Source organism: Artemia sp. Qi Xiang Cuo, chromosome 3 (assembly GCF_049724085.1).
Source record: "Artemia sp. Qi Xiang Cuo chromosome 3, ASM4972408v1, whole genome shotgun sequence".
NCBI lineage: Eukaryota > Metazoa > Arthropoda > Branchiopoda > Anostraca > Artemiidae > Artemia > Artemia sp. Qi Xiang Cuo.
Genome location: NC_142796.1, coordinates 47,744,869 through 47,772,547, shown reverse-complemented (window position 1 = coordinate 47,772,547; position 27,679 = coordinate 47,744,869). Strand labels below are relative to the sequence as shown.

The 27,679-nt window shown below is 36.4% G+C and overlaps 1 protein-coding gene across 2 annotated transcripts in view; it reads left to right on the top strand.

The window, feature by feature from the left end:
* LOC148954200 (uncharacterized) overlaps window positions 1–27,679 on the top strand; it is a 195,267-nt gene that overhangs the window by 151,321 nt on the left and 16,267 nt on the right. Inside the window, exon 1 of one of the 2 annotated variants that reach the window (XM_089086979.1) lies at window positions 10,889–10,920. The exons of the other annotated variant lie outside the window; for it this stretch is intronic. The gene's annotated coding sequence lies outside the window, so the exon portion shown is untranslated. Of the gene's footprint in view, window positions 1–10,888; window positions 10,921–27,679 lie in introns of those variants that run through there. 2 annotated transcript variants of the gene reach the window in all.

The window sequence follows — 27,679 nt, the reverse complement described above, 5'->3', positions numbered from 1 at the left end:
CTTGTACCAGTGTCTGTCTTTGTCAATTTTTAAGTCTGAATCTACGTATTTGTATGTGTTATTGTGTCTTTCTGTCTCTTTGCCTGTCTTTTTGGGTGGGTTTTTGCCTGTCCCAGTGCCTGTCATAGCCGGTTTGCAGGTCTGAATTGTGTGTTTGTATTTGTTTTTTGTCTCTCTCACTCTCTTAGACTGTGAGTCTGGGCAAGGGTTTGCTTGTCCAAGTGCCTGTCTTTATTTGTTTTTATGTCTGAATCTATGTATTTGTATGTGCTTTTGTCTCTCTCACTCTCTAAGCCTGTTTGTCTGGGCAGGTGTTTGCTTTTCCCAGTGCCCTGTCTTTGTTGGTATGTATGTCAGAATCTATGTAATTGTGTGCGTTTTTATGTCTCTCACTCTCTTTGCCTGTGTATCTGGGCGGATGTTTGCATATCCCAGTGCCTGTCTTTGTCAGTTTTTAAGTGTGAATCTACGTATTTGTATGTGTTATTGTGTCTCTCTGTCTCTTTGCCTGTCTTTTTGGGTGGGTTTTTGCCTGTCCCAGTGCCTGTCATAGCCGGTTTGCAGGTCTGAATTGTGTGTTTGTATTTTTGTTTTGTCTCTCTCACTATCTTAGCCTGTGAGTCTGGGCAAGAGTTTGCTTGTCCCAGTGCCTGTCTTTAATTGTTTTTATGTCTGAATCTACGTACTTGTATGTGCTTTTGTCTCTCTCACTCTCTAAGCCTGTGTGTCTCGGCAGGTGTTTGCTTCTCCCAGTGCTTATCTTTGTCGGTTTGTATTTCTAAATCTATGTATTTGTATGCGTTTTTGTCTCTCTTACTCTCTTTGCCTGTGCGTCTGGGGGGGTTTTTGCTTGTCCCAGTGTCTGTCTTTGTCAGTTTTTAAGTGTGAATCTACGTATTTGTATGTGTTATTGTGTCTCTCTGTCTCTTTGCCTGTCTTTTTGGGTGGGTTTTTGCCTGTCCCAGTGCCTGTCATAGCCTGCAAGTCTGAATTGTGTGTTTGTATTTGTTTTTTGTCTCGCTTGTTGTGAGTCTGGGCAAGAGTTTGCTTGTCCCAGTGCCTGTCTTTAATTGTTTTTATGTCTGAATCTACGTGCTTGTATATGCTTTTTTCTCTCTCACTCTCTTAGCCTGTGAGTCTGGGCAAGAGTTTGCTTGTCCCAGTGCCTGTCTTTGTGTCTTTCTATGTCTGAATCTATGTACTTGAATGTGCTTTTGTCTCTCTCACTCTCTAAGCCTGTGTGTCTGGGCAGGTGTTTGCTTTTCCCAGTCCTTGTCTTTGTCGTTTTTTATGTTTGCATTTATGTGTTTGGATATGCGTTTTTGTCTCTCTTACTCTCTTTACCTGTGTGTCTAGGCGGGTGTTTGCGTGTCTCAGTGCCTGTCTTTGTCGGTTTTATGCCTGAATCTATGTATTTGTATGTGTTTTTGTCTCTCTCACTCTCTAAGCCTGTGTTTCTGCGAGGGAGTTTACTTGTCCCTATGCCTGTATTTGTCGTTTTTTTTTATCTGAATCTATGTGTTTGTATGTGTTTTTGTATCTCTCACAGTCACACAGACACTCTGAGAGAGAGTGAGAGAGACAAAAACACCTACAAACACATAAATTCAGACACGCAAATCGACAAAGACAGGCACTGGGACAAGCAAACACCCAAGTGCTTATCCCATTGCCAGTCTTAGTCGGTTTTTATGTTTGAATTTATGTATTTGTGTGTGTTTTTCTCTCTCTCACTCTCTTTGCCTGTTTGTCTGGGTGGGTGTTTGCTTGTCCCAGTGTCTGTCTTTATCGGTTTTATGTCTGAATCTAGGTGTTTGTATGTGTTTTTGTCTTTCTCACTTTCTAAGCCTGGGTGTCTGGGTGGGTGTTTGCCTGTTCTAGTGCCTATCAATGTCTGTTTGCATGTCTAAACTTATATGTTTGCATGTGTTTTTATCCCTCTCACTCTCTTTGCCTGTGTGTCTGGGCGGGTGTCGGCTTGTCCCAGTGTCTGCCTTTGTCGCTCTTTATATCTAAATTTTCTATCATATATCCGTCTCTCTCAGTCTCTAAGCCTGTGTATCTGAGTGGGTATTTGCTTGTGCAAGTGCCTGTCTTTGTCGGTTTCTATGTTTGGATTTATGTGTTTGTATGCGTTTTGTCTCTCTCACTCTATTTGCTTGTGCGTCTGGACGGGTGTTTGCTTATCTTAGTGTCTGTCTTTGTCGGTTTTTATGTCTCAATCCATGTATTTGTATACGTTTTTGTCTCTCTCACTCTCTAAGCGTATGTCTGTGTGTCTAAGTGGGAGTATGCTTGTCCTAGTGCCAGTCTTCGTCAGTTTTTTTGTCTGATGTTATGTGTTTGTATGTGTTTTGTCTCTCTCACTATTTAAGCCTGTGTGTCTGGGTGGATGTTTGCTTGTCCCGTGTTTATTGGTTTTATGTCTGAATCTATGTATTTCTGTGTGTTTTGTCTCTCTCACTGTCTTTGCCTGCGTGTCTAGGTGGGTGTATGTTTGTCCCAGTGCCTCTCTTTGTCGGTTTTGATGTCTGAATCTATGTATTTGTATGTGTTTTTGTCTCTCTCATTCTCTTTACTTTTGTATCTGGGTGGGTGTGTGCTTGTTGCAGTGCCTTGTCTTTGTCGATTTGCATGTCTAAATATATGTGTTTGTATGCGTTTTTGTCTCTCTCACTCTCTAAGCCTGTGTTTCTGGGTGGGAGTTTTCTTGTCACAGTGCCTTTCTTCGTCGGTTTTTATGTCTCAATATATGTATTTTTGTGTGTTTTTGCCTCTCTCACTTTCTTTGCCTGTATGTGTGGGCGGGTTTTTTCTTTTCCAAGTGCCTGTGTATGTCGGTTTGTATGTCTGAATCTGTATTTCTGTATGTGTTTTGTCTCTCTCACTCTCTTTGCCTGTGTGTCTGGGCGGATGTTCACTTGTCCCAGTGCCGGTCTTTGTCAGTTTTTATGTCTGAATCTATGTTTTTGTATGTGTTATTGTCTCTCTTTGTCTCTCTGCCTGTCTGTCTGGGTGGGTTTTTCGCCTGTTCCAGTGCCTGTCATAGTCGGTTTGCAGGTCTGAATTGTGTGTTTGTATCTGTTTTTTGTCTTTCTCTATCTCTAAGCCTGTGTGTCTGGGCAGGTGTTTGCTTGTCCCAGTGTCTGTCTTTATTGATTTTATGTCTGGATCTATGTATTTGCATGTGTTTTTGTCTCTCTCACTCTCTAAGCCTGTGTTTCTGCGAGGGAGTTTACTTGTCCCTGTGCCTGTCTTTGTCGTTTTTTTTTATCTGAATATATGTGTTTGTATGTGTTTTTGTATATCTCACAGTCACACAGACACTCTGAGAGAGAGTGAGAGAGACAAAAACACATACAAACACATAAATTCAGACATGCAAATCGACAAAGACAGGCACTGGGACAAGCAAACACCCAAGTGCTTATCCAAGTACCAGTTTTTGTCGGTTTTTATGTTTGAATTTATGTATTTGTATAGGTTTTTGTCTCTCTCACTCTCTTTGTCCGTGTGTCTGGGTGGGTGTTTGCTTGTCCCAGTTTCTGTCTTTATTGGTTTTTATGTCTTAATATAGGTGTTTGTATTTGTTTTTGTCTTTCTCACTCTCTAAGCCTGGGTGTCTAGGCACGTGTTTGCTTGTTCCAGTGCCTGTCAATGTCTGTTTGCATATCTGAACTTATATGTTCGCATGTGTTTTTATCCCTCTCACTCTCTTTGCCTGTGTGTCTGGGCGGGTGTCGGCTTGTCCCAGTGTCTGCCTTTGTCGCTCTTTATATCTGAATTTTCTATCATATATCCGTCTCTCTCAGTCTCTAAGCCTGTGTGTCTGGGTGGGTATTTGCTTGTGCAAGTGCCTGTCTTTGTCGGTTTTTATGTTTGGATTTATGTATTTGTATGCGTTTTGTCTCTCTCACTCTATTTGCTTGTGCGTCTGGGCGGGTGTTTGCTTATCTTAGTGTCTGTCTTTGTCGGTTTTTATGTCTCAATCCATGTATTTGTATACATTTTTGTCTCTCTCACTCTCTAAGCGTGTGTCTGTGTGTCTAGGTGGGAGTTTGCTTGTCCTAGTGCCAGTCTTTGTCAGTTTTTAGATCTGATGTTATGTGTTTGTATGTGTTTTGTCTCTTCACTATCTAAGCCTGTGTGTCTGGGTTGGTGTTTGCTTGTCCTGTCTTTATTGGTTTTATGTCTGAATCTATGTATTTCTGTGTGTTTTGTCTCTCTTACTGTCTTTGCCTGCGTGTCTAGGTGGGTGTATATTTGTCCCAGTGCCTCTCTTTGTCGGTTTTGATGTCTGAATCTATGTATTTGTATGTGTTTTTGTCTCTCTCATTCTCTTTACTTGTGTTTATGGGTGGGTGTGTGCTTGTCGCAGTGCCTTGTCTTTGTCAATTTGCGTGTCTGAATTTATGTGTTTGTATGTGTTTTTGCCTCTCTCACTCTCTAAGCCTGTGTGTCTGGAAGGTGTTTGCTTGTCCCAGTGCCTGTCTTTGTCGGTTTGAATGTCTAAATATATGTGTCTGTATGCGTTTTTGTCTCTCTCACTCTCTAAGCCTGTGTTTCTGGGTGGGAGTTTTCTTGTCACAGTGCCTTTCTTCGTCGGTTTTTATGTCTCAATATATGTACTTTTTGTGAGTTTTTGCCTCTCTCACTTTCTTTGCCTGTATGTGTGGGCGGGTTTTTGCTTTTCCAAGTGCCTGTGTATGTCGGTTTTTATGTCTGAATCTATGTATTTGTATGTGTTTTGTGTCTCTCACTCTCTTTGTCTGTGTTTCTGGGTGGATGTTTGCTTGTCCCAGTGCCTGTCTTTGTCGGTTTTTATGTCTGAATCTATGTTTTTGTATGTGTTATTGTCTCTCTCTGTCTCTCTGCCTGTCTGTCTGGGTGGGTTTTTCGCCGTTTCCAGTGCCTGTCATAGTCGGTTTGCAGGTCTGAATTGTGTGTTTGTATCTGTTTTTTGTCTCTCTCACTCTCTAAGCCTGTGTGTCTGGGCGAGAGATTGCTTGTCCGAGTGCCTGTCTTTGTCGGTTTTTAGGTTTGAATTTATATATTTGTATGTGTTTTTGTTTCTCTCACTCTTTGCCTGTCTGTTTGGGCGGGTGTTTGCTTATCCCAGTTTCTGTCTTTGTCAGTTTTTAGGTCTGAATCCATGTATTTGTATTCGTTTTTTTCTCTACCACTCTCTAAGCCTGTGTGTCTGGAAGCGTGTTTGCTTTCCCCAGAGTCATTCTTTGTCGGATTTTATGCCTGAATCTATGTATTTGTATGTGTCTTTGTCACACACTCTCTCACTCTCTATGCATGTGTATCTGGGCAGGTGTTTTCTTTTCCCAGTGCCTGACTTTGTCGGTTTAATTTTTGAATTTATGTATTTGTATGCGTTTTAGTCTCTCTCAGTCTCTAAGCCTCTGTGTCTAGGCGGGAGTTTGCTTGTCCTAGTGCCTGTCTTTGTCAGTTTTTATGTCAGAATTTATGTATTTGTATGTGTTTTTTTCTCTCTTACTATCTAACACCGTGTGTCTGGGTGGGTGTTTGCTTGTCCCCGTGTCTGTTCTTTATGGATTTTATGTCTGACCCTATGTATTTGTATGTGTTTTCGTCTCTCTCACTCTCTAAGCCTGTATGTCTGGGAGGGAGTTTACTTGTCCCTGTGCCTGTCTTTGTCGTTTTTTTTGTCTGAATTTATGTGTTTGTATGTGTTTTTGTATCTCTCACTCTCTAAGTCTGTATGTCTGGGTGGGAGTTTGCTTGTCCAAGTGCCAGTCTTTGTCGGTTTTTATGTTTGAATTTATGTATTTGTATGTGTTTTGTCTCTCTCACTCTCTTTGCCTGTGTGTCTGGGCGGGTGTTTGCTTCTCCCAGTGTCCATATTTCTTGATTTTATGTCTAAATCTATGTATTTGTATGTGTTTTTGTTTCTCTCAGTCTCTAAGCCTGTGCGTCTGGGAGGGAGTTTACTTCTCCCTGTGCTTGTCTTTGTCGTTTTTTTCTATGAATCTATGTGTTTGTATGTGTTTTTGTATCTCTCACTCTGTAAGCCTATGTGTCTGGGTGGGAGTTTGCTTGTCCAAGTGCAAGTCTTTGTCGGTTTTTATGTTTGAATTTATGTATTTTTATGTTTTTTCTCTCTCACTCTCTTTGCCTGTGTGTCTTGGCGGGTGTCTGCTTGTCCCAATGTCTGTCTTTGTCGCTTTTTATATCTTAACTCATGTGTTTTTATGTGTTTTTGTGGGGAGTATGGCGGAAGTCTTGGCGGGAGTCTGCTTGTTCCAGTGCCTGTCTTTGTCAGTTTTGATCTCTGAATCTATATATTTGTCTGTGTTTTTGTCTCTCTCACTCTCTTTACCTGTGTATCTGGGTGGTTGAGAGCTAGTCCCAGTGCCTTGTCTTTGTCGATTTGCGTGGCTGAACTTATGTGTTTGTATGTGTTCTTAACTCACTCACTGTCTTTGCCTTTTGTGTCTAGATGGGTGTTTGCTTGTTCAAGTGCCTGTATTTGTCGGTTCTTATGTCTGAATCTCTGTATTTGTATGTGTTTTTGCCTCTTTCACTCTCTTTACCTGTGTATCTGGGTGGGTGTGTGCTTGTCCCAGTGCCCTATCTTTGTCGATTTGCGTGTCTGAACTTATTTGTTTGTTTGCGTTTTTGTCTCTCTCCCTCTCTAGCTCTGTTTGTCTAGGCGAGAGTTTTTTTCCCAGTGCCTCTCTTTGTCGGTTTTTATGTCTGAATATATGTTTTTATATCTGAATATATGTCTTTTTGTGTGTTTTTGTCGCTCTCAATCTCTTTGCCTGCGTGTGTGGGTGGGTGTTTGTTTGTCCAAGTGCATTTCATTGTCAGTTTTTATGTCTGAATCTATGTATTTGTATGTTTTTTGTCTCTCTCACTCTCTCTTACTGTCTGTTAAGGTGGGTGTTTGCCTGTCCCATTGTCTGTCATTGTCGGTTTACATGTCTGAATCTATGTATTTGTCTGTGTTTTTGTATCTCTCACTCTCTTTACCTGTGTATCTGGGTGGGTGGGTGCTTGTCCCAGGTGTTTGCTTGTGCCACTGTCTGGCTTTGTCGGTTTTTAGGTCTGAATCTATGTATTTGTATTCGTTCTTGTCTCTCTCACTCTCTAAGCCCGTGTGTCTGGGAGGGTGTTTGCTTGTCCCAGTGTCTGTCTTTGTCGGTTTTTATGTCTAAATCTATGTATTTGTATGCTTTCTTGTCTTTCTCACTCTCTAAGCCTGTGTGTCTGGGCGAGTGATTGCTTCTCCCAGTGCCTGTCTTTTTCGGTTTTATGTCTGAATTTGTGTGTTTGTATGCGTTTTTGTCTCTCTCGATCTCTAAGCCCGTGTGTCTGGGCGGGTGTTTGCTTGTCCCAGTGTTTGTCTTTATCGGTTTTAATGTTTGATCTATGTATTTGTATGCGTTTTTGTCCGTCTCACTCTCTAAGTCTGTGTGTCTGGGAGGGTGTTTTCTTGTCCCAGTGTCTGTCTTTGTCGGTTTTTATGTCTAAATCTATGTATTTGTATGCGTTCTTGTCTTTCTCACACTCTAAGCCTGTGTGTCTTGGCGGGTGCTGGCTTGTTCCCGTGCCTGTCTTGGTCGGTTTGAATGTCTGAATTTATGTCTTTGTATGTGTTTTTGTCTCTCTCGCTCTCTAAGCCTGTGTGTCTGAGTGGGTATTCGCTTCTCCCAGTTCCTGTCTTTTTCGTTTTTGTTGGCGGAATCTACTTGTTTGTATGTGTTTTTGTCTCTCTCACTCTCTACGCCTGTGTGTCTTGGCGGGAGTTTGCTTGTCCAAGTGCCAGTCTATGTCGGTTTTTCTGTTTGAATTTATGTATTTCTATGTGTTTTTGTCTCTCTCACTGTCTTTGCCTGTGTGTCTGGGCGGGTGTTTGCTTATCCTAGTGTCTTTTACCTGTTTTTTAATTAAACTATTATAAATTGAATTGATCCTAAATTTCCCTTCATCTCTAGAGGTACTAATACCCCCATATATTGTCTTTTTTATTTCTATAATTTCCCTGAAGCTTTCTAAAAGTCCTAGGACTTTTGCGAAGCTTCGGGTTAATTTAAGAGTTAGGTTAATTTGTAGATTGTTATGTAATTATTTTACTGGTATATGGAAAATACTTTTTGAATGTCTCAACTTTTTGAATGTCTCTCTTAACCTTTGCTTGTAACAGTGACAAGGTAAACCACAACACTACAGAAAAATATTCCAACTCTTAAATTTCAACAAAAAAAGCATTCGGAAATGAACTTTGAAACATCATGAGAATGTAACAGTGACAAGGAGAACGACGAGACAACATTGCAAAACTATTCCAAGTCTTACATTTCAACAAAAAATCCAAATGAAGTATGAAACGTTTACAGAATGTAACAGCGACAAGGTAAACGGCGAGACAACATTGCAAAACTATACCAAGTCTTGCATTTCAACACAAAAATCCCAAATGAAGTATGAAACATTAACTGAATGCAACAGTGAAAAGGTAAACCACTACAAAAAATCTTTCAAGTCTTACGCGTCAAGGAAAAAATTCCAAATGAACTTTGAAACATCAACGGAAATGTAACAGTGACATGGTAAACCCCTACAAAAATATTTCAAGTCTTACATTTCAAGGAAAAATTCTGAAATGAACTTTAAAACATCAACAGAATTTAGCAGTGACATGGTGGACCACGAGAAAACAGTACAAAAATATTCCAAGTCACACTTTTCGAGACATAAATTCCAAAATGAACTTAGAAGCATCAAGAGAGTGTAACAGTGACAAGGTAAACCACTACAAAAATATTCCAAGTCTTACAGTTCAACATAAAAATTCCAAACTGAAATTTGAAACATCTACATAATGTATCGGTGACAAGACATAACACTACGAAAATATTCCATGTGTTACATTTCAACGAATAAATTCCAAAATGAACTTTAAAACATCAGGAGAGTGTAAGAGTGACAAGGTAAACCAAGCACAACAGTACAAAATTTATGCAAGTCTTACTTTTCGAGACAAAATTCCAAAATGAACTTTGAAGCATCAAGAGAGTGTAACAGTGACAAGGTAAACCACTACAAAAATATTCCAAGTTTTACACTTCAACATAAAAACTCCAAACTGAAATTTGAAACCCCTACAGTATGTATCGATGACAAGACACAACGGTACAAAAATATTCCAAGTCTTACATTCCAAGGAAGAAACTCCAAATGAATGGTGAAACATCAACTGAATGTAGCAGTGACAAGGTAAACCAGTACAAAAATATTCCAAGTCTTACATTAAAAAAAATTTAAATAGACTTTGAAACATCAGCAGGATGTAGCACTGACATGGTGAACCAGGAGACAACAGTACAGAAATATTCCAAGTCTTATATTTCAACAAAAAAAATCCAAACTGAAATTTGAAACATCTACAGAATGTGACGGTGACAAGACACAACGCCACGAAAATATTCCATGTGTTATATTTCAATGAAAAATCCCCGGATGGGGACTGTAACTTCTCTGTTCAAGGTTTTCGACTATTTTGATTCCCATGGTACACTTTTCATTTTGATCTGACGCCATTGTCGAGGGGTTTAAGGCTTTTTTTGAAATCACTATAAATTCCCTTTCGCAATAAACATTTACTTTTCAGACGAACCGAAATAATAGTTAACATTCCTGAGTTAGTATTAGATTGATTTTTTTTTTCACTAGGCAGTTTTTTTCAAAGCATGTTTTTAAACTTCTGGTTACTACGGGCTGTGGTTCGATCTTTACTAGGTTGTAGCTACCGCTGCAACCATGATACCTTGCCGGGACATGCTTTAAAAAATGAGCCTAGAAAATAACTGAAAAAACCAATAACAGATATCGATACCGATATTTCTGATACTATACATATACACCCGATACCGATACACGCGACATCGATACGCCCGAAACCGTATACGGCCCTTCCCCAGGGACTTCGGAGGGACATATCATTATCAAAACCATATATATTAGACCTTTGAACTATGTTAAACAAAATAGCTATCTTGAAATTTGTATTGGATGGCTTTGGGGGAGGGGCATGTAGGGAGGGTGGGGCTAGTTAACCACCAATCTTTTTGGTCACTTAAAAAGGCAACTAGCAAGTATGATTTCCTTTCAAATGAACTTTAACAAATCTCTATGATGCTCTGGCCACCCCCTAACCCTGCTAGAAAAAAAAGAGAAAAAAGGGAGACAGATCAGTGCTACCCATGGAAAAAAGTCATTTCCTTGGTGTTGAAGGTGGGAGACTGTATTTATCCTAAAAAAGGTTTTGAACCATGCTGATTCCAATGGTGCACTTTTTATTTTGATCTGACGCCATTTGAAGAGGTTTCAGGCTCTTTTTCGAAATAAGCATAAATTTCTTTTCGCAATAAACTTTTACTTCTAAGATTAACTGAAACAATAGGTACCATTTCTGGTTCAGTGTCAGATGGCAATTTTTTCTCACTAGACAGTTTTATTTTTGAAAACACGTTTTTCAACTTTTGATTACTATGGGCTGTGGTTTGCTCTTTACTAGGTTGCAGCTGCCGCTGCAACCATGATTCACCAGGATCCCGATATCTATTTCACCTTAAAACTAACAAGAGATATTTTGAATTTAATCTTTTTATTTGCAATTTGATAAGCATCTATATTTTTGGTATACAAATTCGATCGTGAACATTATGAAAATCCCAAGTTTTTAGTCTCAAACTTAAATAGCAGTGCTTCCTGTCAAGTAGCCGTATCTGATTTAAGACATTTCATCGTTTTAGAAACGTTCCGCCTATGTTGTAAATATTGCTTAAAGATCATTTTTTAGATTTTACGAGGGGAATACATATGAATCCAAACAGACATTGTTGAATCTTGTGTTTAGTGAGATTAGAAGTTCTTTCATTTTTTGTTTGTATATTTTATTTATATTTAATGTCTCTTTGTCATCTTTTATCAGAAATAACGCTATAGCATTGACTATAGCAAATGCCATAAGGCTCCACTGTTTCGTTATTTTTTTTTCCAGAGGCATTTCACGTGGAAGGGGTGTTCATATTAACTTTGGAGGGGCTCATTCGATAGGAAATTGGAAGTTCTAATAACCTTTATAAGAGTCAAAAGTGATCGGAGGGTGACAATTCCCCCCTGGCCCTTTTTTTTACCAAATGCGTCTGATAAAAAATTTGAGATATCCTTTTCGTTAAAAATAGGGCAAAATTCTAATTTAGCTACTTTTGGCTGTCTTGGAAAGGGGTTAGGTTAGGGAAATGAAACTTTCAGGGATTGGTCTAAGGGCTAAAATTTGTCCCGGGAAGGTATTTGAAGTACCTACCTCTACTCCTTCTCCCTCTAGAGGGTCTTGAAATTTACCTACATGACAAGTCTATACCTATTGAAATTTTGACAAAACTACATTTTACCTGAATTTTCAGTTATCAGTTTCGGTAAAATTCTACTTTAGCTACTTTTGGCTATCTTTGAAAGGGGTTAGGTTAGGAAAATGAAACTTTCAGGGATTGGTCTACCCTAATGTGCAAATATATAGCCCAAATTTGCTTATGAACTATTATATATACATCCTATTTTATTTTATTTCATTAGCATTAACCAAACTTGACATTTTAGAAGTGCCCATATAATGGAAAAGTACCAAAATTTGTTAATTGTTCACATATGGTATATGTTATTGAGAAAATGTATGTAGGTTTGACTTTTACTTTTCCCAAATGCAAAGGGCATTAAGGTGAATCTTTCAGGGAGCGTGCATATGGGTGTAACTCTAATATGGCGTAACTCAGGAATCACAGAAAGTATTAATTTGGAACTTTCAGGGAATGATAAGGGAGATGTTCAACTGACAAAAATGTGATATTTGCACGCTATTACTATTACAGCTGCTGCTGCTTCTACTGCTATCACAACTTCTGCTACTACTACAACTACTATCCCTAAAACTACTTCTTCTGTAGCGAGTACTACTAAGGCTTGGGATATTGAAATAAAAATCTGAGGAAACGTTAAGGGGAAATTTGAACTAAATTCAAACATACTACGTGCACACAGATTGCTGATACGGGCGTGTCAGCAATATTATAGGAACGGCTTATCGTATCTAAAGGAAATTTCAGGGGCAGCATGAGTGGAATGTTTAAACGACAAAAAAAAAATGCAGCTGCTACTACTGCTATTAATACTGCTGCTAGGACTATTACTACTGCTAATAATAATACACTATTACTGCTACTACTTCTCCTACTACTACCATTACTGCTACAATGGTAGTACAATTAAGGCTACAGGCATGAAGTTGAAACTTTGAAAGAGTATTGAGGGAAATTTGAACTAAATCAAAACAATCTATGTGCAAGCAGATTGTTAAAAGAGCGGATCTCAAGAATAGATTTGGCCATTAACTTCGATCTTTCAGAACACACTTAGAGGTGAAGATCAATTGACAAAAAAGTAATAAATATATGTCAATATGAATGCTACTTCCTCTGCTACATTTACTATTACTGCTACTAAACTACTTCAATTACAACACCTTGTAAGGCTTAGTGTATTAAGGTGAAATGGGCGTCAAAAGAGTGTCAAAAGTTTACATCAGCAATATTTTGCGAACGACTTACCATTTCAAGGTTAAGCTTCCTGGGCATCATGAACGGGATGTTCAACTTGGTGCCTGGTGTTTACCCCCCCTTCTCCAAAAAAATACCCCATGGAAAATGTCCCCAGCAGACAATACCCCCGCCATAAAATACCCCCCGCGGAAAATAACCTCCCCCCCCCCCACCTGTGGAAACTAAGGTTTTCTAAATTTGAGAATTTTATTTGTTTTTTTTCGTAAAAGGAAGGAATTTTGGTACTTGTGCATTATGCGCCACTTACTCAAGTTTACGCTGTTTAAAACTCGAGAACAAAACAGTTTCTTCACTAGTTTATTTCAGCTTAGCGTGAGACGAGACAAAGACAAGTGACAGAATAGACGGGAAATATTTAATTTTGGCTATATATTTGCACATTAGGGGGGGGGGGTATAAAGTATTTGGAAGGTTTGAAGTCAGAAAACAATTCTTACTTCATAATATGCAAAATAATCGTACCTAACACATTTTGCATGCGGACCCGCTATATTTTGCCCTCACCACCACACCCTTGCAAATATATAGCCCAAATTTGGGTCTAAAGTATTGAAAAAAGCGGTTTGTCTTCGAGTTTTACACAGCATACACTTGAATAAGTGGCGCATAATACACAAGTACCGACATTTTTCATGGAGAGAGAGTCAGATATCTTGGTATTACTTAAAACAAGATCAGACATTAAATTTTAAAAAATCAAGTTTTTTCAACTGAACGTAAGGAGCAACATCAAAACTTAAAACGAACAGAAATCAAAAAGTGTATGAAATTAGTTGCCCCCTACACAAGACCTTGTTCTTTACGCTAAAGTTTTAACTTTTTGTCCTAATTCTTTAAGAACGATTTTTTAAGAAACGAGCAGTTTAATTAAAATAATAAGCTTTGTTTTAAAATTCTATAAGAAAAAATTAGCGTAAAGAGTGAGGTCTTGAAGAGGAGGCAACTCCTTTCATATACGTAATAATTTCTGTTCGTTTTCAGTTTTGATGTTGTTCCTTACTTCCAGTTGAAAAGCTTGTTTTTCTAATTTATTTAATTACTTACAGATAGCGTTTGTCAGTGGGAAGCAAATGGAACAAGTTTTTTAAAGAATAGTAAAGAGCTTCATTAAACCAAAAATGACCAGAAATAAAGTAACATAATCTTCAAAATGAAAACTATGGAGTCTAATGGAAATAAAAAACGAACAGAAATTAATTTAAAGAACTTTTTCCACAAAATAAGCTTGTTAAAGAATAGTAAAGAGCTCCATTAAGCCAAAATTGACTAAAAACGAATTCAAATAATTTTTCAAGCGTAACACTACCACAAATCACCATCTATAAATGAATTAAACCCAAAACGAACAAAAATTATCATAAATAACCGAGCCAAATTCGGAACGAGCAAAAATGAACATGGGTTGGGCTGACAACCCCCACACCTTCTCAAGACCGAAACATAATTTGCACTTTACTGGAAACAAAAGACATTTTAAATGTTTTTATTTTTTTACTTTAATAGATAAAGAAGTATTAAAAGTACAAGGAACAGATATCAGAATATGTATATTAAACTGACAATACACGGTTATTTGTTCTTTTTAGTAAAGTGCAAATTATATTCAGGTCTTGAGAAGACATGGGGGTTGTCAACCCTGCTCCTATTAATTTTTCCTCGATTTGAGTTTGACTAGGTTATTTATTGTAATTTCGGTTCGTTTTGTTTTTCATTTATTTATCAATGGTGATTTATGGTAGTTTTACACTTGGAAGATAACAAAAACAAACTCGCGGAATTTGACAATGCTTTCGTCCGTAAAAACTTAAACAATAAGAATTTGTTGGTTCCCAAAGCCAACTATCCTTTCAAAAGTAAGCTAAAACTTCTTAAACTTTTTGGTGCCAGATGTTTTTAGCTTAATATTTATGATTGTTCGCCTACATTTTTTTCCTCTTTTTTTTTTTTTTAATTTTATGAACGCTACTGCCAAAAATTGCAGAAGTTCACTTTGAAGTATTTTAAACAAAATGGATTTGCATTTTTTTTCTTTCTAAGTTTTTAAGATACTTATGGTGTGTTTTTCCCTTTCCTTAGCTTAAAACCACGTTTTAAGCTTCCCCTTTCCTTAGCTTTCCCTTTCCTTAGCTTAATACTTATGGTGTGTTTTTCCCTTTCTTTAGCTTTAAAGCCCTTTCCTTAGCTCCTTTTCCCTTTCCTTACCTCTTTTTCCCTTTCCTTAGCTTAAAAAAATCAAATAAAACTCTCAAACTTGGAAACCTTATTTTCCACGGGGGTATTTACCGGGGCTGTACTTTCCTCTGGGGGAGGGGGGTATTTTCCAGGAGGGACTTCCGGAGGGTATGTTCCAGGGGGTTACGCCTAGAACCGTTCAAGTGACCAAAAGGCAAGATGCACAATCTACTACCGCTATTAATGCTGCTAGCACTATATAACTACTACTGCTAATACAACATTAACATTGCCACAACATCTCCTACTACCACCGCAACTACTAAGCCACTAGTACTATCAATGCTAAGTCTATGAAGGTAAAATGTGAGAGAAAATTGATGGCAAATTCGAACTAACAGAAGACACTATGTACGTTTAAATTGTCGAAATAGCGTATTCTGAAGAATTGATTTGCTTATTAAGTTGGAGCTCTCAGAGAATGCTTAAACGGGAAGACCAACTGACCAAAACTCATTATGTGCACACTGCTACTAATATTAATACCACTTCTACATTTTCTAGTTCTACTACTGCTATTACTATTGTTCCAACTACTACTTCTATTGCAACAGCATCTAAGGCTAACGGCATTATGATGAAATTTTCAAAAAGTAAATGAATGTAGGTTATCATAAAGAAATATTGACAATGTTAAAGCCATGGGCGCAGGCAGCATTAAAGAGCATATTGTCTAGGGGGGGGGGCAGTCTATAGTGTGATGGAGGTTTATCAACTGCTTTTTCAGCCATATCTAATGTAACTTGGAAGGTCTTGGGGGGCAGCTGCCCCCCCCCCTGCCCCCACCCAACGCCCAAGGATATAGCAAAGGCTAATTTCATTAACTTGTGTACTAATACTAATGCCGTGACTGCTATTACAACTATACCTAAGGATGTGAAGGGTAAATTTTAAGACAATTTTTAGGGGAGGGGGGGGGTAGGTAAACTGAATCAAAACGCTCCATCCGTATGCAGGCTGTTAAAAGGGCGTGTTAGCAATATCTTACGAAAGGTTTTGTGTGTGAAACTAGAACTTACACCACATGTTGTGGGGGATGTTTAACTAGCCTAAAGACAGTATTTGGATCACAATACTACTGCTTCTACTCCTATAGCTACTACTATTGCTACTACTATTATTACTGCTGCTACTACTACTAAAGCTAAGGGTACTAAAGCGAAAATTTTGGGCTACATTGAAACTGTATTAAACTAAACCAAAACCCACTGTGGCCACACAGGTTGTCAAGAGGACGGATCAGAAATGCTTCAGGAACTTTTATCGTGTTTTGAAGCAGCTATTGAAAAAAAACCAATGGTGAAATGTGCATGCTTCTACTAATGCTGCTGCTGCTGCTACAACTATTGTTACGGCACCAGCTAAAAGTATTAAGGCGAAGCTTTCAAGGAATAATTAGGCGAGTGTTGACCTAAATCAAACCGAACTATGATCGTGTAGATTGCCAACAGGGTGACAAAGCAATATCACAGTAACGGCTTACACTATTAAATTAGACCTTTCGGGGTAAGTTGCGGATGGTTTTGAACTAGCTAGAAGACACTTTGTGCATACATTTAATACTGCTTCTTCGGTTACTATAACTAACGACACTAATGGCATTAAGTGGAAACTTTTAAAGAACGTTAGGGGGAATTTCAATTAAACTAAAAACTATGTAAGTGTAGGTATTAAAAGTACTTTTAAGTTATATAAGGGATATAAGAACATAGACAACGCTGCTCTATCATAGCTAGTAATATCCTTCACATTTTAAATGAACTAATTTGACTGCCAATAAGATATCTCAGCAGTATACCAAGAACAACTGAGGGTATTAAGTTCAAACTTCACGGAGTACTTCTATTACAGCTTCTGCTCTTAAAATTTAACTAAATCAACACGGTTTAAGTGTATCTAAGCTGTCAAAGAGCATAGATATAATTTTGGGGAATTTTATTAAGTTTTATTTATCAGGTCAGCTAAAGGATGTGTATGACTAAATTAAACACTACTCTTTGTGTCAACGTTTTGAAAAGGGTGTATGCTGTTAAAAATTGTTGAAAAAGTTTCTCCAGCATGCACATAGCAGGCCAAATTATAAATTCTTAAAGAAAAACTTGAAAGGTTTTTTCCTGAAAAAGACTGTGTCAGTACAAAAGGAGCGGAAAATTAATTAAAAAAACCTTATCCACAAAATAAGTTTTTCAAAAATAGTAAAGAATTCTATTAAACCAAAAATGAGCAAAAATAGAATCAGATAATTTACCAAGCATAAAATTATCACACATCAGCTTCAATATATAAATGAAACCCAAAACAGACAGAAATTACAATAAATAACCGAGTCGAACTCAAAACGAGCAGAAATTAACATGAGTAGGGCTCAAAACCCCTAAGCTTTCTAAAAGCCAGAAACTTATTTTGCACTTCACTGACAAATGTTTTTTTAACGTTTTCACTTTTGTAACTTTCATATATCAAAATTTAAATAAGATATAGAGGAAAAAATATCAGCATATAAAAGTGAAGTGAAAATTTGAAGTGAAGTGAAATGTATTCCTTTTTTATTTTTTCAGTGAAGTGCAAATTATGTTTTGCCTTTTTGTTCAAAATACATCAAAGATCATATAATAAAAATTCCAGGGATAACACCTCCCCAGAACACGGCGGAAAGTGTTGTAAATTATTCCTGGGGGAATATATAAGGTTCTTATGAAAGGGATGGTCGAATAAACCTCAGAGAGGGCTCATTCGACTGTAAATCAGAATTTCTAGTGCTCTTTTTGAGAGTCAAAAGAAATCGGAGCGTAAATAGCCCCCCCCCCTCCCCCCAATGTCTTTTTTCTCTAAATACATCCAATTTATATTTTAAGATTGCTATTTTGTTCAAAATAGTCCGAACATCATTTAAAAAAACTCCAGGGTCGACACAATCCCTCAGAGCCCGGGGCACGCGTTGTGAGTTATGCCCTCTGGGCAAATAAGGTTTTATGTAACGGATGGTCGTAGAGGTGGCTCATTTGATTGGAAGTTGAAAGTTCTATATACCTTTTTAAAAGTCATTAAAAGTGATCGGGGGCGTCACCCTCCCCCCCACACATACACACACCGTCTTTTCTCCAAATGCATCCGATCAAAATTTTGAGATAGATATTTTTCGGAAATAGTCCAACAATCAGATGACAAAAAATTCGGGGTCAATATACCTCCCTTCCCCCCGATCCTAGTGTAAGGGTTGCAACTTTTGCCCCGGGGGAATATAAGGTTATTATGGAAGAGGTGGTCGTATAAACTTCAAAGGGGATTCAAATGATTAAAAATTTAAAGTTTTAATTCCCTTTTTTAGAGTCGAAAGTGGTCCGATGTCAACTAGACCCCCCCCCATTCCATTTTCCCTATATGTGTCTGATGAGATTTGATTTACATCACCTTTTTTTTCAAAATAAACCAATGATCATATAGCAAAAACTCCAGGGATAATACAGCTCCCCAGAACTCGGGGGCGAGTTTAGTAAATTATGCCCCGAAGGAATATAAAGTTCTTATAGAAGAAATGGTGGTATAAACTTCTGAGGGGGCTCATTTGATTATAAATCGGAATATCTAGTGCCCTTTTCAAGATTCAATAGTGATCGTTGGGCAACTAGCCCCCCAGGCTCTTTTTTCCCCAAACGTATCCGATCAAAATTTTTAGATAGTCAATTTGGTCAAAATAGTTTAAAGATCAAATAACAAAAATTTCGGGGTCAACACAGCCCCCCAGAGCCTGGGGGCTCATTTGATTAGGAATTGAAAGTTCTAGTTGAAAAAACAAACACGAACAGAAATTTAATACACAGTATAGCAAACAAACAAACAACAAGTACTAATATGAAAGAATAAATAAATCTTAGAACGAGTAAAACTTAAATTGACTATGCAAACCAAGCTTAAACTGAACAAAAATTACTACAAACAAGAGTACGGGGCACTTACAACACTTACTCTGGGGGCAGGTGTTGTAAGTGATGCCTCGGGCGCATATAAGCTTATATGTAGGTTTTCGTATAAACGTCAAAGGTGGCTCATTTTATTTGAAATTGAAAGTTCTAGTTACTTTTATAAGAGGCATCAAAAGTGATCGGAGAGCATCTACACCCCCCCCCACCACACACACACCCTCTTTTTCCAAATGTATCTGATCAAACATTTCGAGATAGCCATTTTGTTTGAAATAGTCCAACAATTAGATGGCAAAAAGTCGGTGTCAACATAGCCCCCCAGATTCTGGGGAAAGAGTTTTAACTTATGCCCTGGGGGCATGTAAGGTTCTTATGGAAGAGGTGATCGTATAATCTTCGGAAGGGACTCAAATAACTAGAAATTGTGAGTTTTAGTTCTCTTTCAGAGAGTCAAAAGTTATCCGATGACAAGTAACCCCCTCCCACCAACCCTCTTTTTCCCAAAAGCGTCAGATCGAATTTTTAGATATTAATTTTGTCCAAAATAGACCAAAGATCATATAATAAAAACTCAGGGGTTTAAACAATCCCCAAGAATCCAGGGGTAAGTATTGCAAATTATGCCCCGGGACCTAATAAGGTTTCTATGGAAGGAATAGTCGTATGAACTACGGAAGTAGCTCATTCGATTGGAAATTGAAGTTCTACTTCCCTTTTTAAGAGTCAGAAGGGACCGTAAGGCATCTAGCCCTCTCCCTGTCCTCTTTACCCCAAATCCATCTGATCAAATTTTTGGATAGGTATTTGGTAAAAACAAGTCAAAAGATCAGATAACAAAAACTCCAGGATAAACACAACACCCTAGAGCCCGGGGGCAAGTGTTGTACATTATGCCCTCGGGGCATATAAGGTTTTTATAACAGTTACGTAAATTCATTGCTGAAATTTCAGGAATATTATTTGCGTCACACTCCCGTTAGTATTTCTGGCTCTGTGTTTGGCTGTGATCGTGTACTGTTCTTATTCTAGCTCACTGGAGGTCAGTGATCTTCTCCTGGTTGTATTCACTGAGCGTATTGCGTCACCCCCGAGAGTAGGTCAATGCCCATATATGGTAATCCGGTCGGGCTGGCGCCCCTTCTTCTACTAACGAGCATATGTCCAATAAGAGAGTCATGCTTACTCCCGCCATTTACCCGTGCCCCAGCCATTTAAACATTTGCGTTTCAATTGCTTAGACTATCTGTCTTGGCTTTTCTTTTTCTACAATTAGCCATGTCTCCACGGGGGAAGGGGGTATTTTCCGCGGGGGGTATTTTTCGCGGGGGTATTTTCCAGGGGGTAATCACCGGGAGGGGGGGGGGTAAACGCCGGCCACCATTTATGACAATGGAGGGATTATTGACACAAAAATTATAACAAAAAGGTGTATTTCAATAAAAATTACCTTCATAGTAATTTAATGCCAATAACAGGGGTCTTTTCGTCTGACAATGGAAAAACTATTGACACAAAAATTATAACAAAACAGGTGTATTTCAATAAGAATTACATTCATAATAATTTAATATCAATAACAGTAGGTTTTTCGTCAGCATTGTTTAAGAAGAATTTTAAAACGATAAATATATAATAAGCATCAGAAATCCAGTTATTTGTCTCTTTGAATTTTAAGTTGTGATACAAATTCTAAAGCGGGTCTGTAGTTCTAACACTAATAAGATTCCTTCAGTTCGGAATTGTCTACAAAACAATCATGAAATGTCCTTTTCAGATCCAAAACGACAGCCAATCACTGAACTGAGGTCATTGTGCAGAAGTGATGCCAAATTAAAGGAAAAATAAATAAGAGTAGTATTGGTACAATCTAAGGTACGGGGGTAATAGGAAATTACTGTGTCAATCTAAGGTATGGGGGTAATAGGAAATTACTGTGTCAATCTAAGGTACGAGGGTACTAGGAAATTACTGTGTCAATTAAAGAGAGGGGGGTAATAGGAAATTACTGAGTAAATTAAAGAGAAAGGGATGATAGGACATTACTGTGTCAATTAAAGAGAGAGGGGTGATAGGACATTACTGTGTCAATTAAAGGTAGCAGACAGTACCCCTTTTTATATTAATATCTACAGGAGGGCAGGTAGCCAGTGTAGCTATAACAGTTTCAGGAGAGCAGATAGCCAATGTAGCTATAACAGTTTCAAGCGCACAGTCCCACCATATAGCTATAATGATAAGTAGCGCACAGTCCCCGCATATAGCTATAATGATAAGTAGCGGACAGTACAATAACCGGATTAAACTACCATGAAAATTCGTGCTGATCTCTGTTCAAAGTCCGCAATGTTTTCATGGTAGTGATTCGTTTCCTTTCTACTATAGTAATTTCTAGTAGAAAGGGGTCATGAGCTCGTGACCCCACACCATATATGGGCACAGAACCACGTGGTTTATGGTTTTTGTCAGTGAGAATGAAAAAACAGGAGCTTTCTCACATTTATGTCTGTTTTCTTGGATGTTTATGTGTGTTGGTCGATTTATTTGATGTTTTTCATGGATGGTTATGGATGATTTATGGTTTTTGTCAGTGAGAATGAAAAAACAGTATTTTTCTCACTTGAAAAACAGGAATTTTGTCACTAATTTGAAAAACAGGAACTTTCTCACATTTATGTCTGTTTTTATGGTTTTGTCAGTGGTCAATTTATTTGATGTTTTTCATTGATGTCAACATCAATTCCTGTCTGTTTTATGGTTTTTGTCAGTGAGAATGAAAAAACAGGAACTTTCTCACATTTATGGATGTTAACAGTAATTTATGTCTGTTTTATGGTTTTTGTCAGTGAGAATGAAAAAACAGGAACTTTCTCACATTTATGGATGTCAACAGCAATTTATGTTCCTGTTTTATGGTTTTTGTCAGTGAGAATGAAAAAACAGAACTTTTCTCACATTTATGGATGACAACATCAATTTATGTCTAGGCCTCATGAGCTCGTGACAGGACCACGTGGCTTATGGTTTTTGTCAGTGAGAATAAAAAAAGAGGAAATTTCTCACATTTATGGATGTCAACAGCAATTTATGACTGTTTTATGTCTTTAGGCAAACCTAACCTGAGAACTTGATTTACATAATCGGACGGGAAATTATTGATTCACGAAGGGGGAATTAAGAAACATTATGGTTTCTTTGATCTTTAGGCGAACCTAACCTGAGAACTTGATTTACATAATCGGCGGGGAAATTATTGATTCACGAAGGGGGAATTAAGAAACATTTTGGTTTCTTTGATCTTTAGGCGAACCTAACCTGAGAACTTGATTTACATAATCGGCGGGGCAATTATTGATTCACGAAGGGGGAATTAAGAAACATTATGGTTTCTTTAATCTTTAGGCCTGAGGGATAAACGTTCTTTAGGTCAGAGAGAAAAATTAATATTCTATTTTTAAATAGGGCTTCATTGATCTTTACTGTCAGGAATTAGAAATGACATCACTTGTTATCTTGGAATTATGCGGGAGTCTAAAGAGATAGAAATTCTATTTTTAACTACGGCTTCACTGAGCTTTAAGTCGGAGAGATAAATTGATATTCTAACGAAACCTTAATAGTGTAGCTAGGAAATTTATGAGATGAAGAGATTAACGTAGGAAAGGGTTTCCTAGAAATTTGAAATGCGTCAGCGCAGAGATGCCAAAAACAAAAGGAATACGCTGAAGTTACGCTTAGGGATTATTTGGGCGAAACCGTTTTAGGGAATTATTTCGGCGAAACAGTTAGAGACATTTTAAAAGATGATTTTAGAAAAGGTTTTAGAAGAGGTTTTGAGTGTGGTCGTTATAATACTCAAGTTCCATTTGCACAGTGTTGTGAGGTCCCCTACCACAACCCCAAAGAGTCCTCTAACCCCACCCCAACCCCGAAGGGTCCTCATACCCCACCCCAACCCCGAGGGAAGCCCCCCAGTCCTCAAAGGTTCCCCGGGCTCCCACCCGGCCCCCCAGACCCCCAAAGGTCCCCCAGACCCCCAAAGGACCCCCCAGGCCCAAAAGGCTCCCCCCTTGGCCCCCAAAGCCCCCTTCCCTCTCCCTTCCTCTCCTCCCCCTCCCTCCCTCTCCTCCCCCTCCTAACCTTCCCCTCCCCTCCCCTCCTCCCCCTTTCCTCCTCCCCCTCCCCTCCCCTTTCCCCTTTTTTGTGTGTGTGTAAGTTTTGTGTAAATTTTTATGTGTTTGTAAGTTTTTGTGTGTGTGTAAGTTTTTGTGTGTGTGAGTGTAAGTTTCTGTTTGTGTGTGTAAGTTTATGTGTGTGTGTAATTTTTTTTGTGTGTGTGTAAGTTTTTGTTTGTGTGTAAGTTTTTGTGCGTGTGTAAGTTCTTGTTTGTGTATGTGTGTGGAATGTTTTGTGTATGCGTGTAAGTTTTGTGTGTGTGTGTGTGTAAGTTTTTGTGTGTGTGTGTAAGTTTTGTGTGTGTATGTAAGTTTTTTGTGTGTGTAAGTTTTTTGTGAGTATGTAAGTTTTTTTTGTGTGTGTAAGTTTTTTGTGAGTATGTAAGTTTTTTTTGTGTGTGTAAGTTTTTGTGTGTGTGTATTTTTTTGGGTGTGTGTAAGTTTTTGTGTGTGTGTAAGTTTTTTTTTGTGTGTGTGTAATTTTATGTGATTTTTTTAGTTTTTTTTGTGTGTGTGTATTTTTTTTTGTGTGTGTGTAAATTTTTTTGTTTGTTTCTTTTTTTGTGTGTGTGTATGTTTTTTTGATTTTGTTAGTTTTTTTTGTGTGTGTGTATGTTTTTGTGTGTTTGTAATTTGTTTTTTTTTTTTTAGTTTTTGTGTGTGTGTATGTTTTTATGTTTTTTTTAGTTTTTTTGTGTGTGTATTATTTTACTTTTGTTTATTCTTCTGTGTGTGTGTATTTGTTTGTGTGTGTTTGTATTATTGTTTTTTTGTGTTTTAGTTTCTTTGTGTGTATGTTTTAGTTGTTGTGTGTGTGTATTATTTTGTTTGTTTAATTTTGTTTTTGTGTGTAAGTTTCTGTGTGTGTGTGTAAGTTTTTGTGTGTGTAAGTTTGTGTGTGTGTGTGTGCGTGTAAGTCTTTGTGTGTGTGTTAGTTTTTGTGTGTGTGAGTTTGTTTGTGTGTGTAAGTTTTTGTGTGTGTGTAAGTTTTTTTGTGTGTGTGTATGTTTTTGTGTGTGTATTTTTTTTTTGATTTTTAATTTTGTGCTTTTGTTTAATTTGTTGTGTGTGTGTAATTTTTTGTGTGTGTGTAAGTTTTTTTGTGTGTGTGTAAGTTTTTTTTGTGTGTGTAAGTTTTTGTGTGTGTGTAAGTTTTTGTCTGTTTGTAAGTTTTTGTGTGTGTGTGTGTAAGTTTTTTGTGTGTATGTAAGTTTTGTGTGTGTGTAAGTTCTTTTGTGTGTGTGTAAGTTTTTGTGTAAGTTTTTTTGTGTGTTTAAGTTTTTGTGTGTTTGTATGTTTGTATGTCTGTTATTTTTTTTGTTTGTTTGTTTTTTTTTGTGTGTGTGTGTAAGTTTTTTTTGTGTGTGTGTGTGTGTAACTTTTTGTGTGTGTGTGTGTAATTTTTTGTGTGTGTGTGTAAGTTTTTATGTGTTTTTAATTTTTTGTTTGTGTATGTGTAATTTTTTGTGTGTTTGTGTGTAAGATTTTGTGCGTGTGTGTAAGTTTATGTGTGTGTAAGTTTTTGTGTGTTTGTAAGCTTTTGTGTGCGTGTAATTTTTTTTTGTGTGTGTAATATTTTGTGTGTGTGTAAGTTTTTTTGTGTGTATTTTTTTGTTTTTTTTTTATTTTTTGTGTTTTTGTGTAAGTTTTTGTGTGTGTGTGTAATTTTTTTGTTTGTGTGTAAGTTTTTGTGTGTGTCTGTGTAAGATTTTGTGTGTGTGTGTAATTTTATGTGTATGTGTAAGTTTTTTTTTGTGTTTAATATTTTGTGTGCGTGTAATTTTTTTTTTTTATTTTTATTTTTTTTGTTTGTTTAATTTTTTGTGTGTGTAAGTTTTTGTGTGTGTATGTAATTTTTTGTGTTTGTGTAAGTTTTTGTGTGTGTGTAATTTTTTGTGTTAGTGTATTTTTTTGTGTTTTTTTAATTTTTTGTTTGTGTTTTAGTTTTTTTTTTTGTTTAAGTTTTTGTGTTTTTTTTATTTTTTGTGTGTGTGTAAGTTTTTGTGTGTGTGTAAGTTTTTGTTTGTGAGTAAGTTTATGTTTTTGTGTAAGTTTTTTTTGTGTTTGTAAGTTTTGTGTGTGTGTAAGGTTTTTTTGTGTATGTAAGTTTTTTTGTGTGTGTTAGTTTTTTTGTGTGTGTGTATTTTTTTTTGTGTGTGTTTTTTTTTGTTTTTGTTTTTGTTTTTTTGTGTTTGTTTTTTTTTTTGTGTGTGTGTAAGTTTTTATGTATGTTTGTAAGTTTTTTTGTGTGTGTGTAATTTTTTGTGTGTGTGTAAGTTTTTGTGTGTGTGTAAGTTTTTATGTGTGTGTAAGTTTTCGTGTGTGTGTAAGTTTTTATGTGTTTATAAGTTTTTGTGTGTGTGTAAGTTTTTGTGTGTGTGTGTAAGTTTGTGTGTGTGTGTGTAAGTTTTTGTGTGTGTGTGTAAATTTTTGTGCGTGTGTGTAAGTTTATGTGTGTGTGTAAGTTTTTGTGTCTGTGTATTTTTGTGTGTGCGTGTAAGTTTTGTGTGTGTGTAAGTTTTTGTGTGTGTGTAAGTTTTTTTGTGTGTGTAAGTTTTTGTGTGTGTGTAAGTTTTTGTGTGTGTGTGAGTTTTTGTATGTGTGCCCATATCAATTCTATTTTCCTAAAATAATATAAAATTTTCCACTTCAATTCAGATTTTTCTCAAACAGATGAAAAAATTTAAAATACTGTTCTAAATTTTTCATAGAAGATTGAAAAGTTCAAGTTCTCTTCTGAATTTTACCAAAGAATATAATTCAATTCTAATTTCTCCAGAGAAAATAAAAAGCTTCCACTTCAGTTTTAAGTTCACCAAGACATTAAAAATTTAAAGTTCACTTCTAAATTTTTCCGTATAAGATAGGAAAAGTTATACTATGATCGCGATTATTTTCCATGAAGATAAAAAGTTTCACTTTCATTTTAAATTTTCTTAAATTGAATTCCGACCTTTCTCAAAGACATGAAAAAATTTAAAGTTCTGTTCCAAATATTTTCCCGAAAAAGAAAAGTTCAACTTGATTCTGAATTTTCTCAATGAAAATGAAATAAGTTATTGATCAATTCTATTTTCACAAAATAATATAAAAAGTTTCCCCTTCAGATCATATTTTTCTCAAAGAGATGAAAAATTTTTAAATACTGATCCAAATTTTTCATAGAAGATAGAAAAGTTCAAGTTCTCTTCTGAATTTTACCAAAGAACACATTTCAATTCTAATTTCTCCAGAGAAAATAAAAACCTTCCACAGATTATTTTCCATAAAGATAAAAAGTTTCACTTTAATTCTAAATTTTCTTAAATTCAATTCCGACTTTTCTCAAAGAGATGAAAAAATTTAAAGTTCTGTTCAAAAAATTTTCCCGGAAGAAGAAAAGTTCAACTTCGATTCTGAATTTTCTTAATGAAAATGAAATAAGTTATTGATCAATTCTATTTTTCCAAATAATATAAAGTGTCTACTTCAGTTCAGATTTTTCTCAAAGAGATGAAAAATTTTTCAATACTGTTCCAAATATTTCTTAAAGGATAGAAAAGTTCAAGTTCTCTTCTGAATTTTACCAAAGAACACAATTCAATTCTAATTTCACCAGAGAAAAAAAAAGCTTCCACGTCAGTTTTAAGTTCACCAAGACATAAAAAAATTAAAGTTCAATTCTAAATTTTTCCGTAGAAGATAGGAAAAGTTATACCATGATTGTAATTATTTTCTATGAAGATAAAAAGTTTCTTTTTTATTCTAAATTTTCTTAAATTCAGTTCCGACCATTTTCAAAGAGATGAAAAATTTAAAGTTCTGTTCCAAATATTTTCCCGGAAGAAGAAAAGTTCAATTTCGATTCTGAATTTTCTTAATGAAAATGAAATAAGTTATTGATCAATTCTATTTTCTAAAATAATATAAAAATTTGCCACTTCAGTTCAGATTTTTCTCAAAGAGATGAAAAATTTTAAATACTTCCAAATTTTTCATAGAAGATAGAAAAGTTCAAGTTCTCTTCTGAATTTTACCAACGAACACAATTCAATTCTAATTTCTCCAGAGAAAATAAAAAGCTTCCACTTCAGTTTTAAGTTCAACAAGACATAAAAAATTTAAAGTTCTATTCAAAATTTTTCCGTAGAAGATAGGAAAAGTTATATTATGATTGTGATTATTTTCCATGAAGATAAAAAGTTTCACTTTAATTCTAAATTTTCTTAAATTCAGTTCCGACTTTTCACATAGAGATGAAAAAAATTTAAAGTTCTGTTCCAAATTTTTCATAGAAGATTGGAAAAGTTATACTTTGATCGTGAATATTCAAGTTCTCTTCTGAATTTTACCAAAGAACACAATTCAATTCTAATTTCTCCAAAGAAAATAAAAATCTTCCACTTCAGTTCTATATTTCACACAGACATAAAGAAATTTAAAGTTCAATTCTAAATTTTTCGGTGGAAGATAGAAAAAGTAATACCATACCTGTGAATATTTTCTCGAAGAGATGAAAAATTTAAAATACCGTTCCAAATTTTTCACAGAAGATAAAAAAGTTCAAGTTCTCTTCGGAATTTTACCAAAGAACACAATTCAATTCTAATTTCTCCAGAGAAAATAAAAAACTACCACTTCAGTTCTTTATTTCACAAAGACATAAAGAAATTTAAAGTTCAATTCTAAATTTTTCAGTGGAAGATAGAAAAAGTAATAC